Here is a 15,851-nt window from a genome sequence, read left to right on the forward strand (position 1 = left end):
TGCTGATAGCGATCAAGAGGCAGCTTATCAATATTTCACATCTCCCAAAGCAGCAAGTGAAAAACATAGGTGACTAGCTTCTAATAACTTACTGAGGCAGCATTCATTTTTCCTTCAGACAGATTATTGACATTGAATAGATTACTACTCACAGAGATCCTATGAAATGAATAATGTGTTTAAATATGAAATTCTATGTTACTATATATTACCAGTCCCCTATTTTGAGCAGGGCCTGGCATACAGTTCCTGTGCCTATCCACAATAGACTTGAAAAATGGGGAAAATAGGTGGCACTTCACAACTTTGTGTGATCAATACCTGAATCTTTGCTTCATCACTAAATAGAATTAAGAATGGGCTGTGTTGTGGCAGTAATGACAATATTGATCGGCTCACAGAAGCCCTTTCAGGTGTTTAGCTGGAAATCACAAAGTGGCTTCCGTGGATGGAGGGATAGGGTGAAGTAGGAATGAGAGACAGAGACAGGTGGTTTGCCCATTTAGTCAGGTAATCCTTACCCATTATGAGTTACATACAGTGAGGGAAAAAAGTATTTGATCCCCTGCTGATTTTGTATGTTTGCCTACTGACAAAGAAATGATCAGTCTATACTTTTAATGGTAGGTTTATTTCAACAGTGAGAGACAGAGTAACAACAAAAAAATCCAGAAAAATGCATGTCAGAAATTTTACAAATTGATTTGCGTTTTAATTAGGGAAATAAGTATTTGACCCCGTCTCAATCAGAAAGATTTCTGGCTCCCAGGTGTCTTTTATACAGGTAACGAGCTGAGATTAGGAGCACACTCTTAAAGGGAGTGCTCCTAATCTCAGTTTGTTACCTGTATAAAAGACACCTGTCCACAGAAGCAATCAATCAATCAGATTCCAAACTCTCCACCATGGCCAAGACCAAAGAGCTTTCCAAGGATGTCAGGGACAATATTGTAGACCTACACAAGGCTGGAATGGGCTACAAGACCATCACCAAGCAGCTTGGTGAGAAGGTGACAACAGTTGGTGCGATTATTCGCAAATGGAAGAAACACAAAATAACTGTCAATCTCCCTCGGCCTGGGGCTCCATGCAAGATCTCACCTCGTGGAGTTGCAATGATCATGAGAACGGTGAGGAATCAGCCCAGAACTACACGGGAGGATCTTGTAAATGATCTCAAGGCAGCTGGGACCATAGTCACCAAGAAAAATATTGGTAACACACTACGCCGTGAAGGACTGAAATCCTGCAGCACCCGCAAGGTCCCTCTGCTCAAGAAAGCACATATACAGGGCCGTCTGAAGTTTGCTAATGAACATCTGAATGATTCAGAGGAAAACTGGGTGAAAGTGTTGTGGTCAGATGAGACCAAAATCGAGCTCTTTGGCATCAACTCAACTCGCCATGTTTGGAGGAGGAGGAATGCTGCCTATGACCCCAAGAACACCATCCCCACCGTCAAACATGGAGGTGGAAACATTATGCTTTGGGGGTGTTTTTTTGCTAAGGGGACTTCACCGCATCAAAGGAACGATGGACGGGGCCATGTACCATCAAATCCTGGTTGAGAACCTCCTTCCCTCAGCCAGGGCATTGAAAATGGGTCGTGGATGGGTATTTCAGCATGACAATGACCCAAAACACACGGCCAAGGCAACAAAGGAGTGGCTCAAGAATAAGCACATTAAGGTCCTGGAGTGGCCTAGCCAGTCTCCAGACCTAATCCCATAGAAAATCTGTGGAGGGAGCTGAAGGTTCGAGTTGCCAAACGTCAGCCTCGAAACCTTAATGACTTGGAGAATATCTGCAAAGAGGAGTGGGACAAAATCCCTCCTGAGATGTGTGCAAACCTGGTGGCCAACTACAAGAAACGTCTGACCTCTGTGATTGCCAACAAGGGTTTTGCCACCAAGTACTAAGTCATGTTTTGCAGAGGGGTCAAATACTTATTTCCCTCATTAAAATGCAAATCAATTTATAACATTTTTGACATGCGTTTTTCTGGATTTTTTTGTTGTTATTCTGTCTCTCACTTTTCAAATAAACCTACCATTAAAATTATAGACTGATCATGTCTTTGTCAGTGGGCAAACGTACAAAATTAGCAGGGGATCAAATACTTTTTTCCCTCACTGTGCATGCCTAGTAGACTGATAGGGCACCATCTTGCAGTGTACCTATCTCTACTCTTATCTCACAAATACTCTTTCTCTCTCCAATCTGGAGTGTTTCTCAGCCCAACGGCAGCCCCACTACTTACGCTGAATGCAGTATATGCAATCAGCATTCATATAATTTAATTTGAACCAAAACAAGGGGTTACTTTTCATAGCAATTTTTTTGCAGCTTTATGCAGGTAGAGGATGATCTTGCAAAGATTCCCATGCCAATTCTCTCCTACCACAAATACAAATAATTTAGGCTCCAGTACCATGCTCATTATGGCAGTGCAGTGAGGGGGTTTTGATGTTTGGAGATGAAATGCTTTGAGATTAAATATGAATTTTTTAGATTGGTTAATTATGTATGTATGTGTCCACTGTCACGTCGAAACTCATGCTCCTGTGATGTTTGTTTCAGGCGTACCTTTATGCCAGTGGTGCGGAATACATTACCCCTTATTATAGGGATTTGTTAGGTAAACTCGTATGCTACCTTATGGAAATATTAAATGAGGAGAGTGCATAACAAACCTCATTGAACACATTGTATGAGCAATGAGTTTTTCTCCTGCTCACAATAGTCTAATGTGAATGTTTGTTTCTTTATTGAGCACATTCAATTAGGTCATCGGTTGCTTGGAAAATATTTTGTCCCCTCTTTTATAAACAACAAGGAATATAATATACATTCAAGTATTAGCTATTTACTAGTATTATGAGTGTAACAAGTTGTAAGTCATAAGCTGATGGCTGAATTTCCAAACACATTATATCTATGGCCAGTTTTGTCCCATCCAAGCCATGCTGTTAAGGTGGTTTGAGCATTAGATATTTTCTGTGGGGCCATGTTCAATAACAGATCTAGAGGCACTGACGGAAAGAGCATAGAAATAGTCACCCAGAGCCCATTGACTTGAATGGGGATGTCCATTCTAGAAATTATATTTCTATGGCTGAGAGCTCTAAAATCTGGGACCTGGAGGGATGAACTAATTAGATTTTGTTTTTCTTTTCTCTCTGGATGACTGGAAGGGTTGTGTTGTGTTCTCTCTCTCCACCTCTCTTTCTCCTCCCAACGATGAAGTCAAGGCAAGGCAGGATGCCCTCCCTCGATCGCACTCTCCAGAGCTGTAAAACATTCAAATGAAACACTTTACTTTTCTCAACCAGATGTTGCTGAAGTTGAGATTGGGGTGCAAGACATTTTCAGTATGTCGTAATGGAGTGACTTTTGGTGTATGGCTTGCATTACTCCACGGAGTCTACATATACTCAGTTGGTGGTCATGATTTGACTCTTTAGGTGCAGGTCTGTGTTGAGTGACTTATTACTAGCTGTAAGTGATCATTTCGGAAACTAAAAAAATGAATTTAGTGCTGTAGTAGGTTTCTATCCCACTTTCTGTCAACCAAAAGCCATGAGTTACTGGGAGAGGCAGGATTAGGCACCAATTATAGAATTCATGCACTGCTGAACTTCTATTTTTCTCCCGTTTACTATCTTTATTATGAATAATAAACGAGAATATCATTGTAGCATGTTTATTTCCAGCTAGCCCTTTGACAATGTTGTGTTATTACAGTCGTTTCCTGTTCTGGAACTGTGGCTTCTGGTTTCCCTTAGTACCCATACTCCCCGGCGGTCCCGTAACCCTTTCAGCACCTCTCCGGTCGGTGCTTGTAAAGGTGTGGGTGGTCGGGCTCAGTCTTAGTCAGGGGTTTGGACCCTGCAGTGGACGCGTGGACTTTGAGCTGTGAAATTGCATTAAGTCGCCAGTTTTAAAGTCGTAATGGTAAGGCGGGGAGCCCAGGCAATCCTGCCTTTAATGAAACCTAAGCTACTTTACAGAGTAGGGGATCCGAGAAGGTCTGTTGTAGTTGGGCAACTGGGACTTATAAGGGGGAAGTTAAATGGAGGGAAACTGCAGTCATTCACATGCAGTTATGCCGATGGTCATCTAAGATGAACACATACTTTATGACTCGGCACACTACCACCGTTAAAACAGCATATACAGTGTACATGCAATGAAGGCACAGGGATGGATTTGAAATGTCTTACTCTTTTGGCACAGGAATGGATTTGAAATGTCAGTGGAAGTTGTTTTATCCTACTCATCATAATTATACATTTGTTTGTTTTGTGTGGTCATACATGCTTATACCATGCTAACTGACCGTAAAACCGTTGTGGAAAACCCTCTCATTCAGTATGGTAGATCAGTATTAAAGTAAGGATGAATGGAGAAAGAGACGAGCGGTCTGGAAAAATATCCTTCCTTCTGCCTGTAACACCTGAGTAATAATTTCCTTCTCACTACATCTCACTTCACAGGTATTATTTCATCGCAGAGCGATTTGAAAATGTGAGAAGATGCCTCCAACAATAACACCTTGATATACTGAGCTTGACGTCTTTGCAAAACGTAAGGGTGGCCGTTCCAGCAACAGCAACAAATGAGCAGTAAAATACAACAGGCGCTCCAATAAACACAGTATAAATTAAAAACTGTGGTTTCCAGGGGACGGCTGTCTCTTTTGACAATCACAACAGAGGGAAGACTGGGGAAGAAAAGGTTGTCTGGGGCTCAGCGTGTGAGGCACACGTACACACATGCATACACACATACACACACATATGTCCGCACACACGCAGACATACACACATATGCATACACAGGCTTTCCTTGCCATATTCGGAAGCTCCAAAGTCTCCATTCATGACACACACACACGCATGTACCACACACTCACACAGAGCGAGCGAGAGAGCGCTGGAGCGGCCAAGGTAAGTATGTATCTTGGATAGTTGGGTTGACAGACATCACTGTTTTCACCCTGAGGTCAGAAGACCTCAGTCCCTCAGCTAATGACACAGTCAGTGTAAATTCATATGAGTGAGTTTGTGTTTATTTATTTAAGTGTGTGTAGAGGGGTGTGTGTGTGTGTGTGTGTGTGTGTGTGTGTGTGTGTGTGTGTGTGTGTGTGTGTGTGTGTGCGCGCGCGCTTGCATGTGTGTGTGTAGTTGGGTGTTGCTGGGCCCTTATCCAAAACCTTTTCAGGTCTCATCTTATACAGAGAGATAAATATGAGGCCATTTGAATGTGATTCCCAAATGAATAAAAGGTGGTGCGTTCAGATGACCAGTGCTGTCCTGCATTACTCCACAACAATGTGTGAATACTTCAGAGTTTCTTTTATTTTGGTTAGGCACCGGATCTTTCCCCTTGCCCTGACTCGGATTGTTTGAGGTGTGGCTCATTCTGAACAAGTGTGTCAGTCAAATATTTCCTGGTGAGGAGAAAAATCCATAGAGTAGGGACGAAGGTAGCCTAGTGGTTAGAGCGTTGGGCCAGTAACCGAAAGGTCGCTGGTTCGAATACCTGAGGCGACAAGGTGAAACATCTGTTGATGTGCCCTTGAGCAAGGCACTTAACCCTGTGTTGTGTTCAATAGTTATGGTATTTGTTCTGGAATGTCCCTCCCCAAGGGTTGGGTTTGACCTCGTGAAAGAGACTAAGAATTTCGGTCTGAGAGTATGCATTAGAAACATTTGCAAGAGTATGTATGAGAAAAATGTGGCAATATGATTTATTTATTTGTGTCATTTATTGTTTGTTTATGACAATCTATCCGGTAGTTGATATGGTATATTTTAGGCTACTTTGGTATTTTGGTAGTCGTAACTATCATTGCTTATTAGTAGGGACGTCAAAGGTTGATAGTCACTATGGAAGCTCTAGTCTAGAGCGCCCGGTGGTTAAATTGTGTTTAGGAGCATTTTCTTTACTCTCTCCATGGTTAAAGTAGTATGGAATATATGTAATTATTGTAAAAATTATTTTGACATATTGTATTATTTTGTTACACTAATTTCCCCATGGTGGACAGAACGTGTTACTACATTACACAGGCTGACGTTTTGAATTCACCCTATGATTCGCCGAAGTTAACCAGTAGAAAAGTGTTGTATTTCCTTCTGTAAGACTTTTTCTACTGGTTAAATTCAGCAAATCGTATTCTCTCATCGATTTCTAAATAGCGACAGGGGTTGGCTTTCATTTGAGTGATAATTTGACACTCAAATCCGTGTGTGGTATTAAGGCCAGAGACGTTTGTAGGAAGAGCGCCCTATCACGTGTCAAAGTAACAAAAGTTTATTACAAAAACAGGGGGCAGGCAAATGACAGGTCAAGGGCAGGCAGAGGTCAGTAATCCAGATCAGAGTCCAAAAGGTACAGAACGGCATGCAGTCTCAGGGTTAGGGCAGGCAGAATGGTCAAAACTGGGAAACTAGAAAACAGGAACTTGAGACAGACAGGAGCAAGGGGAAACCCGCTAGTAGGCTTGACAAGAAAAAACTAACTGGCAACAGACAAACAGAGAACACAGTTATAAATACATTGGGGATAATGGGGAAGATGGCCGACACCAGGAGGGGGATGGAGACAATCACAAAGACAGGTGAAAGAGATCAGGGTGTGACACGCCCACATTTCTTCTTGTCACCGTGGTCCCAGTTCCATTGGGCGGATTCGATTATGCTGAGCCGTGGGGCACTGGTCTATGGCCTATGGCCTAAGACGTGAACGGGCAAAAGTGGTGAGGGAGGAGCAATCTTCTCGATTCGAACAGTAGTCTGCGCCGTTCAGTCATGTTGTCAACAAGGCAGCAGGGTGCATCGTCCAGAAACATAACTATTTCCCATAAAATATATATTTGAATTTTCATAGTAGTTTTCATTGTGAAGGCAGATAAAGCATTTTTAATAAAAAGCAGAATCCTACTCATTACTCCACGAGCTTAATTACGTCACTTTTGTTTTAGTCCGACTTCGCCACCCAAATGCAATCAACTTTCACCCGGTGCAAAAGACGCCTACACGGGCGCCCAGGCCAGATTAATCGGATCCCCTCATTGATTGCAATACAAATATTGATGTGAGTGATTAATTTGCGCACGCTATTGATTACAGCAGAAGAAGCTAATCAATTCCAGTCTTGAGTGACTGCCTGGTAAATATTGAGCAGTTTATAATGTACTAATTTAGCAAAACACAAGTTATCTGAACACAAGTGTGATACGTGTGTGTAGGGAGTCATTTTTAACGTCTTGGTCTTCAAAATATCATGACATTTCAGCATATTGATTATGCATTTGGACATTTAAAACCAGTGTTTTGACACTCGGCTATAAATAAAAAGTAAAGTAAAAGTAAAATCTACTGAATGAGGCCAAAAATGTGCTATGATTTATTGATTTTGAAAGTCTTGAAAATGAGTTTGTCTTGCCTATTATTAGTAATGGATCTCTCTATTATTATCAATAACCATCTTTGCCCCACCTGGGCAGCTGGGGGTGTGCAGTGCACTCTCCTCTAGTTTGTTATCACTATCACTACAGCTCTGAGTCTGGTGTGGTGGTGTAGGGGATGTGTGGAGGAAGGCATGGGCCTCTCCTGGGAAAGATTAGCCCGTTTAGGCTCTGGTGTTTCTCTCTCTATCACTGCCACACTCTGACTGCTCACTGCTGCTGGTCTCTCTTTGTTTGGAACCAACGGTGTGTTATTCTATTCTCTCTCTCTCTCTGCTCTCTTTTTGCGCTTTCTGTTCCTCTCTTCTTTGCTCTCTATTCCTCTGCTCTTGCTTTCTTTCTTATCTTACATCCCCATTTCTCACTGTCTCAACCTAAACTGTTTCTATTTTCCTTTCAGTATCTTTTTCTCGCTCACTCCCTCCTCTCTCTCCCTCTCCCTGTTATCTTGGAGTGGGCCAACACTCCCCCTTTCTCATTTTATCTCCATCTCTCCCTCTCCCTCTCCCCCCATCTCTCTCTCTCTCGCTCTCTCTCTCTGTCCCTCCCCCGCAAAGCTGATGCTCTTAACTGACAGCCCAGATGGCTTGGTGGTGTCCAGGCCCAGACTGGGCCCCTCTCTGCAACCCAATCCCACACCAGGCCTGCTGTTCTGCTCCAGGGCCCTGGTCAAAAGTAGTGCACTATATAGAAAATAGGGTGCAGAGCCCTCCTCCACAGGTCTCCAGGCCCACCGGCAGGCTGCTAGCTAGGTTCCTGTCTCCTGCCTCCTGCTCTGGCTAGGCCGGTAGGAGCTCCACCGCACCACACCGCTGTTAGCATTTAACTCCTAAACGACCCCAGCCCTAAGAGGATCAATACTCATTTTCTGGGAGAAGCATGATCCCTTAATGTAGTGGAGGAGGATGGCTTCTTATCCCCTCCCTCCCTCCTCCCCTCTCCCTCCCCTCCTCTCCCCCATCCCCTGCCTCTGTCTCTCAACAGGAGCCATCACATGCAGCTAGTCATCCTTTCATTTCTCTCACTTCCTGGGATGGGGTTAGTTAGTTAAAGTCAATATCCTCTTTTATTGCTGATGTCATTATTGAATTTATCCTAATACTTCTGCCAAAGAAAATAAATGGAGCTGTTTTATTCTAGTTGCTTTTAAACACATCAGAGAGCACTCTCCCTCTCTTCAGACCGTTTCATTATTGGTAGTCATATTATTATTATTCTTTGTTTTCCACAGACGTTTCATTTAAAAAATGACTTCACGCTAACAGTGGCATAATCCAAGGAAAATGGGAAAGATTTGAGAGAGTTTCCATTGGATAACAACCATCTCTTTTTCCAGTCAGTCGTCTCTGTATAGCACGAGGAGGGTATGAACAGGAACAGAACGTGGTTTAGCTAAACGCCTCATCATTGATCTCTGCTGATGTAGACTGTTTCTGTGCCTTTTTTCATCAGAAATGGAGGGATAGACGTGGGTGAAACCGTTCCTCTCTCACCTCCCCCATCCCCTATCCAACATGGCCTGGCGGGTTGACTACGGTGGGAACCTGAAACAGGTTGGGAGGGACTCATTGGGTATGACCACTCTGCTGAATTATTCAGCCTGCAGTCTGCCCACCCACCCCATAAACAGTCAGCTTTTCTCTAGTTTTCTAATTAATGTATGTAGGTGAGAGGGGACTCTTCTAGAGGTGTTTGACCAAACAGTGAATGATATAGCTAACATGATAATATATGTGTTGTTAGTTACAAGCTGAATAGGTAAAATATCTTTGCTGTAAAACAATCTGAGAGTAAAATCTGTCTTATGTTTAAAAGCTGAAATATAGTTTTTTACCTTTTGGCTCTTGGCTGAAATATACTTAGTAGACATAATGACAAGCTTTCTCTCTCCACACAAAATGAATGCCTCAAGTCTGTGCACAAGAAACCCTATAGTCTGTAGTTATAAGAATAGCTCTACCAAGCAGCAACAGTTGCTCCTGTGTGTGACCTATAATTGCCTGCCTATCATGGGACCTCAAGAAGAAGAATCATTTCATTTTGACCTTAGCAAGCAGGATTGTGCTCAATTCAGAATTGAATTGAGAATGCCTCATATATTCCAATTCAATTATTTAATTTAATTTGAATTGAAGTAGTAAACAGGATATAGAGTTGCAATTCAAATTTGAATTAAAGGAAATGCAATTCAATTCAGTGAAATTCAATGAAATTCAAATGCCTCTTCTATCCTATATTAGGTGTAGTCTATACAAATATAATATTGTACATAAAACGTGTCATTATATACATGCATATGAAATATTGTTGAAACAATTGATTTTCAGGACAAACTTAAAATGAATGATCAAGGAAAACAAAACCTGTATGCGAATATTCTAAGTTATTATATTTCATTAACCCTTTACACTCGTTGAAATTGGCCTATATGGATAGGGCTAAATTGAAATGTTTTTTTACAGAATAAATATGAAAAGCATATTGCCACGCCTACTCCCGCTCCCACTCTCCACGTCGCCGGTCTACTAGCCACCGGTCCTGGCACCATCATTACGCACACCTCATCCCCATTATTACGCACAACTGGACCTCATCATCACCTTAATTACTCTCCCTTTATTTAGCCCTCAGTAGCCTCAGTCATCAGGCAGTATTGGTTTTGTCTCGTTGAGTACGCTTCTTCTGTTTTGTTTATCTGCCTTTTATTATTTTTAAACTCACCTTCTGCACCTGCTTCCTGACTCCCAGCGTATATGTTACAGAATACTGCCTCACAAATTATGGAAGCAGTAGAAGAGAAAGACATCTCCCAGACGGTCGGTGAACAGGGTCACCTACTCCGCCAATGCCACGATCAGCTGGCGTAACTGGGTGCGGCTATGGATGAGGTCCTCCGCGTCCTCTACCGCCTCGACGCCACCCGAGAGGATTCACCTCCGATTAGCGGAGGGCGTCCTACCACGAGTTGTCCCAGCGAGCCAGTCCCCCAGCCTACCCAGCAATCTGCCCAGGGAGGCGATGCCCGACTGTACCTCCCGGGCAAGTATGACAGGACGCCATGGCCTGGCTTCCTACTCCAGTGCTCCCTCTATTTCGCCCATCAGACGGAAGCACCCACCACTGAGAGGTCCAAGGTTGCCACGGTCATTTCCCTGCTGACCAGGCGGGCGTTGGAGTGGGCTACAGCTGTCTGGGAGAGAGGAGAGGAAGAGCTGAGTTCCTACGAGATGTTCATGGCGGTCTTCAATCATCCACCGGAGGGCAGAGAGGGAGGCGAGCGACTATTCCAACTACGGCAGGGTGCCCAGACCGCTGCTGAGTATGCCCTCACCTTCCGGACCATGGCAGCCTCCAGCGGATGGAATAAACCGGCGCTCTGCACCCTATTCCATAGAGGACTGCGCAAGGAGGTACAGACGGAGTTGGCGTGCCTTTCCTTGGACGCGCACATCGTGATGACCATCCGTCTGTACAACCTTCTTCGGGAGTGCTGGCACCTCCCTCGCCCCTCGCCCACCTCCTTTGACCATCCTGAGGCAGAGCCTGAACCCATGGAGGTAGGGGCCACACACCTCTCCGCTGCAGAGTGCCGTCGCCGGAGACAGCTGGGGCTGTGTTCCTATTGCGGCCAGGAGGGGCACCAGCTTCAGTGGTGTCCGGTGTGTCCCAACCCGGGGTCCACTGGGGCAGAGGGGCGGCCCCGTGATCATCCATCTCCCAGGGTAGGCGTGAGTATTCCATCATCATTGTTTTCCGCCAAACCCTTCATTGGCTGGCTGTCCCTCAGGCGTTGTCTCTACAGCTCTAGTGGACTCCGGTGCCGCGGGGAATTTTATTGACCAGGCCCTCGCCTCCTCCCTGAACTTCACCTTGTACCCGCTCTCCACAGGTCCAGATACTCAACTAGACTCAAGCAGGACAGTTTTATTGCTTCTTTAATCAGCACAACAGTTTTCAGCTGTGCCCAAACCAAATCTCCCCAGCACGCTCCAGCAGGGAAACTCGTTCCCCTTCCTCAGCAGCCTTGGTTCCATCTGTCCATAGATTTTGTTACTGATCTCCCTCCGTCTGATGGTTTCACCACTACTATGGTTGTTGTGGACAGATTATCTAAATCCTGCCATTTTATCCCTCTCTCTGGTCTCCCTACCGCTCTCCGGGTCGCTGAGGCACTGTTCCAGCAGGTCTTCCGGCACTATCGCCTTCCGGTGGACATCATCTCTAACCGTGGCCCCCAATTCACGTCACTTGTATGGAGAAACTGGGGGCCACGGTCAGCCTCACATCCGGGTACCGGCCTCAGTCCAACGGGCAGGTGGAGAGGACCAACCAGGAGCTGGGGAGGTTCCTAAGGAGTCACTGCCAGGACCGGCAAGGGGAGTGGAACCGGTTCCTTCCCTGGGAGGAGTATGCCCAGAACTCACTTAGTCACTCCTCCACCGGGCTGACTCCCTTCCAGTGTGCCCCGTGGACCCCGAGCCAGACTGAAGACCCTGCGGTGGACGAGTGGTTCCGGCGCGCAGAGGAAGTTTGGAACGCTGCCCACGTGAGGCTCCAGCGCACCGTCCACCGCCAGAAGGAGCAGGCGGACCTGCTCACCCTCTTTTCATGTTTCCCTCCTTAGGCTGGTGGTTCCTGGTCCACTGGCTGATGCTGTCCCCCGCGTCACCCCTCCACCTCCCCTGGACATCGATGGGACCCCCGCCTATGCCGTCAGGTCTCTACTGGACTCCCGACGTAGTGGGGGTTGACTTCAGTACCTGGTGGACAGGGAGGGGTACGGTCCAGAGGAGCGCTGTTGGGTCCCGGTGGCCGACATCCTGAACCCCAACATCGTCCGGGATTTCCATATCCGCTGTGCGGACCGGCCTGCTCCTCGCCCTCAGTGCCGCACTCCTGGCCGGCGTCATCCTGCGGCTGGAGCCACGCGTCAGGGGAGGGTATTGTCACGCCTACTCACGCTCCCCCTCTCCGGCGCTCGACGTCACCAGTCTACTAACCACCGGTCCTGGCACCATCATTACGCACACCTGGACCTCATCATCACCTTGATTTTTCTCCCTTTATTTAGCCCTCAGTAGCCTCAGTCATCAGGCAGTATTGGTTTTGTGTCGTTCAGTACACTTCTCCTGTTTTGTTTATCTGCCTTTTATTATTATTAAACTCAACTTCTGCACAGGCTTCCTGACTTCCAGCGTATACGTTACACATATGCATAATAATGTAAGCAATTGAAAGGAACAATTTGGGAAAAGAGATTATGGGAAAATTATTAGACCAAAGGTCTAAGACTGAATCCAAACATTACATTGTTGATTTTATGTGCATTTTGCATTTACTGTACTTTCGCCACATTTGTTGATAACGAAATCTGAAAATACTCTAGATACATTCAGTAAAATTATAAGAATATTCCTGGAAAATGTGGAGTAGGTGCAACATGAGACAAAGAAATTACAAGGGTTTGAGTGAGAGGACTAACTGGTATCTCCAAGTGGCCACACACCTCTCCAAAGTGTGCACAATTCCTAAGTAATTTCAATTAACTTTTATGACTCAAAGAAGAGCTTTCACCTATAAGGTGCTTTTTTGAGCTCTCCTAGCTGTGATGTTGAGAAACTAAAGCAAGCACACTTGTAGCTCTTTTGTTTGGAACACAACTCTGCATCCCCGCCATCACACAATTACTGTTGTTATTTATGCAATCCAAAAACGGTCATTTATAAATCACAATCTGGGTCAGGTGGGCATCATTTGAAAGCCTGTTCTATTGCCAACATGACTAGCTAAGTTGTAAAATATATTATTACAGTGTTAAGCTTTCACAATGCAATTCAAGGAAACAGATCATAATTTTGATGCGTGTAGAAAGGAATCATGAGTGCATTCAGGTACATGTGCCAATTAGTGGGAGGGATGGGGGCAACTTCTTGTCGCGTGAGGTGCTCAAGTTCAGAACGGCTGTCAGTCAAAACCCATAAAGCGCTGTGAAGCGCAGAGCCAGAGCTCTGACGTCATGCATAGCATGTTACTGTACAGTCACTGCATTCCATTTTAAGCATTTATCAGTGCCCAAATCTGCAATTTTCAACCCATATACGGGTAAGAGTGTAAAGGGTTAATCACTTAAATTGTGTTCAGTATGGGGATAATACTATATTTCCCAGAGTGCATTAGTTTAACCATCAAGTTGACCGTTCAAAATGAAGCCAAACAAGTGAAATGGTTGGTGGAAATATAATTGGCTATTCTAAGCACTAAGGTTAAAAGAGTATATGAACATTGTTTCCAGAGAAAAGTTATATATTCTTTGGTATCTGGAAGTGTGACCTTTCAGATTCAATTAAACTCTCATGTTCTTTGACTGAGTGGAGTTGCACTGAATTAAATTCTACTTCCTGTCACTCAAACTCAAGTTCAAATTCTACATCCTGTGGGGTGTGGCCAATTCAATTAGAATTTGAACTCATGAGTTGAATGGGAGTCAATTACAAAATGCAGAATTGAGTAAACCCTGTTAGTTAGCTAGATTTTAAAACTTCTAATTTTATTTCCCAAAAGCCAGGAATTTACCTCAGCTGCAAGCATGTGATCAGTTCTTCCCATTCATCCAAAAGATAATATGTGTGTCCCAAATGTCACCCTATTCCAGGGTTTCCCAAACTAGGGGAAACCATGTGGGGTCGTCTGATTTGAAAATAGGGTCGCTAGAGAAAATTGCCGCTTGGTTCATAGAACCAGGCTTATGTCAGTAACCTCCAGTAGCCGCTAGATGCAGTTGTAATAAACAAAGCGGTTTCTGTTGTCATCCTACAAATGTGGCTCTATCTTTTGAACGGTTTAAGCTACACAATAATATGACCCCATTACTGAAAGATAAGACTCTCAGGTACATACTGGTGTCCTCTACTATTCCCACAAGCCGTTAGAACCAAGTGGACAACACCAGGCACTAAATCAGACTGGGGGGAAAAGAACATAATCAACGATGAGGCTCTTTTTTACACAGAAGATCATACAACATTATTGCTTGATGATCTTCTGAACTTCCCAATACCTTTCTGATGCATTTCAGTCACTTCAAACCATACTGTCTTCACATTGAAATATTGTGAAAGTACTGTCAGACTGATTTGTAATAAACTGTCATAGCCCAAATTAAAAAAGTTAACATTGGCCGTTGATTACATAACTTATTTTACATGGTGGAGATCTGAACATTTGTATCACAACTAAAGTTGCATAAATAACTCTAAATTAAGCATATACTGTAGGAGGACCTGTTTCCCTCAGAAATGTATTTTATTCAGCTATGCTCAATATTCAAAATAATATAAAATAACGACACAGAATTCTAAGCAAATCTTGTCTGCTAAATAAACCAGGGTAGCCCACAGCCATATGGCATAGGCAGATCAGGGCCTAACACAAGGACAACTCAGAGTATGCTATTCTGTTCTTCTGAAATAGACTACATTTTCTTCATATCATGTTTCTTTAGACCTGTCTAAAATAAATAATGGATTTATTGTGATTGTGTAGGCTATATTAAATTGATTAAAATGTAGATGTTCCAAAGGTCTGCATCAGTGGCTTGTAGGCTATGCGTGAAAGCCAGGAGATGCTAAATGTGTTTATCTTAACTAACAGTCAATTACCGTGAGACCGGCAGTTACAGTGGGGGAAAAAAGTATTTAGTCAGCCACCAATTGTGCAAGTTCTCCCACTTAAAAAGATGAGAGAGGCCTGTAATTTTCATCATAGGTACACGTCAACTATGACAGACAAAATGAAGAAAAAAAATCCAGAAAATCACATTGTAGGATTTTTAATGAATTTATTTGCAAATTATGGTGGAAAATAAGTATTTGGTCAATAACAAAAGTTTCTCAATACTTTGTTATATACCCTTTGTTGGCAATGACACAGGTCAAACGTTTTCTGTAAGTCTTCACAAGGTTTTCACACACTGTTGCTGGTATTTTGGCCCATTCCTCCATGCAGATCTCCTCTAGAGCAGTGATGTTTTGGGGCTGTCGCTGAGCAACACGGACTTTCAACTCCCTCCAAAGATTTTCTATGGGGTTGAGATCTGGAGACTGGCTAGGCCACTCCAGGACCTTGAAATGCTTCTTACGATGCCACTCCTTCGTTGCCCGGGCGGTGTGTTTGGGATCATTGTCATGCTGAAAGACCCAGCCACGTTTCATCTTCAATACCCTTGCTGATGGAAGGAGGTTTTCACTCAAAATCTCACGATACATGGCCCCATTCATTCTTTCCTTTACACGGATCAGTCGTCCTGGTCCCTTTGCAGAAAAACAGCCCCAAAGCATGATGTTTCCACCCCCATGCTTCACAGTAGGTATGGTGTTCT

This window comes from Coregonus lavaretus (assembly GCF_964263955.1).
Source record: "Coregonus lavaretus genome assembly, chromosome: 2".
Lineage (NCBI taxonomy): Eukaryota > Metazoa > Chordata > Actinopteri > Salmoniformes > Salmonidae > Coregonus > Coregonus lavaretus.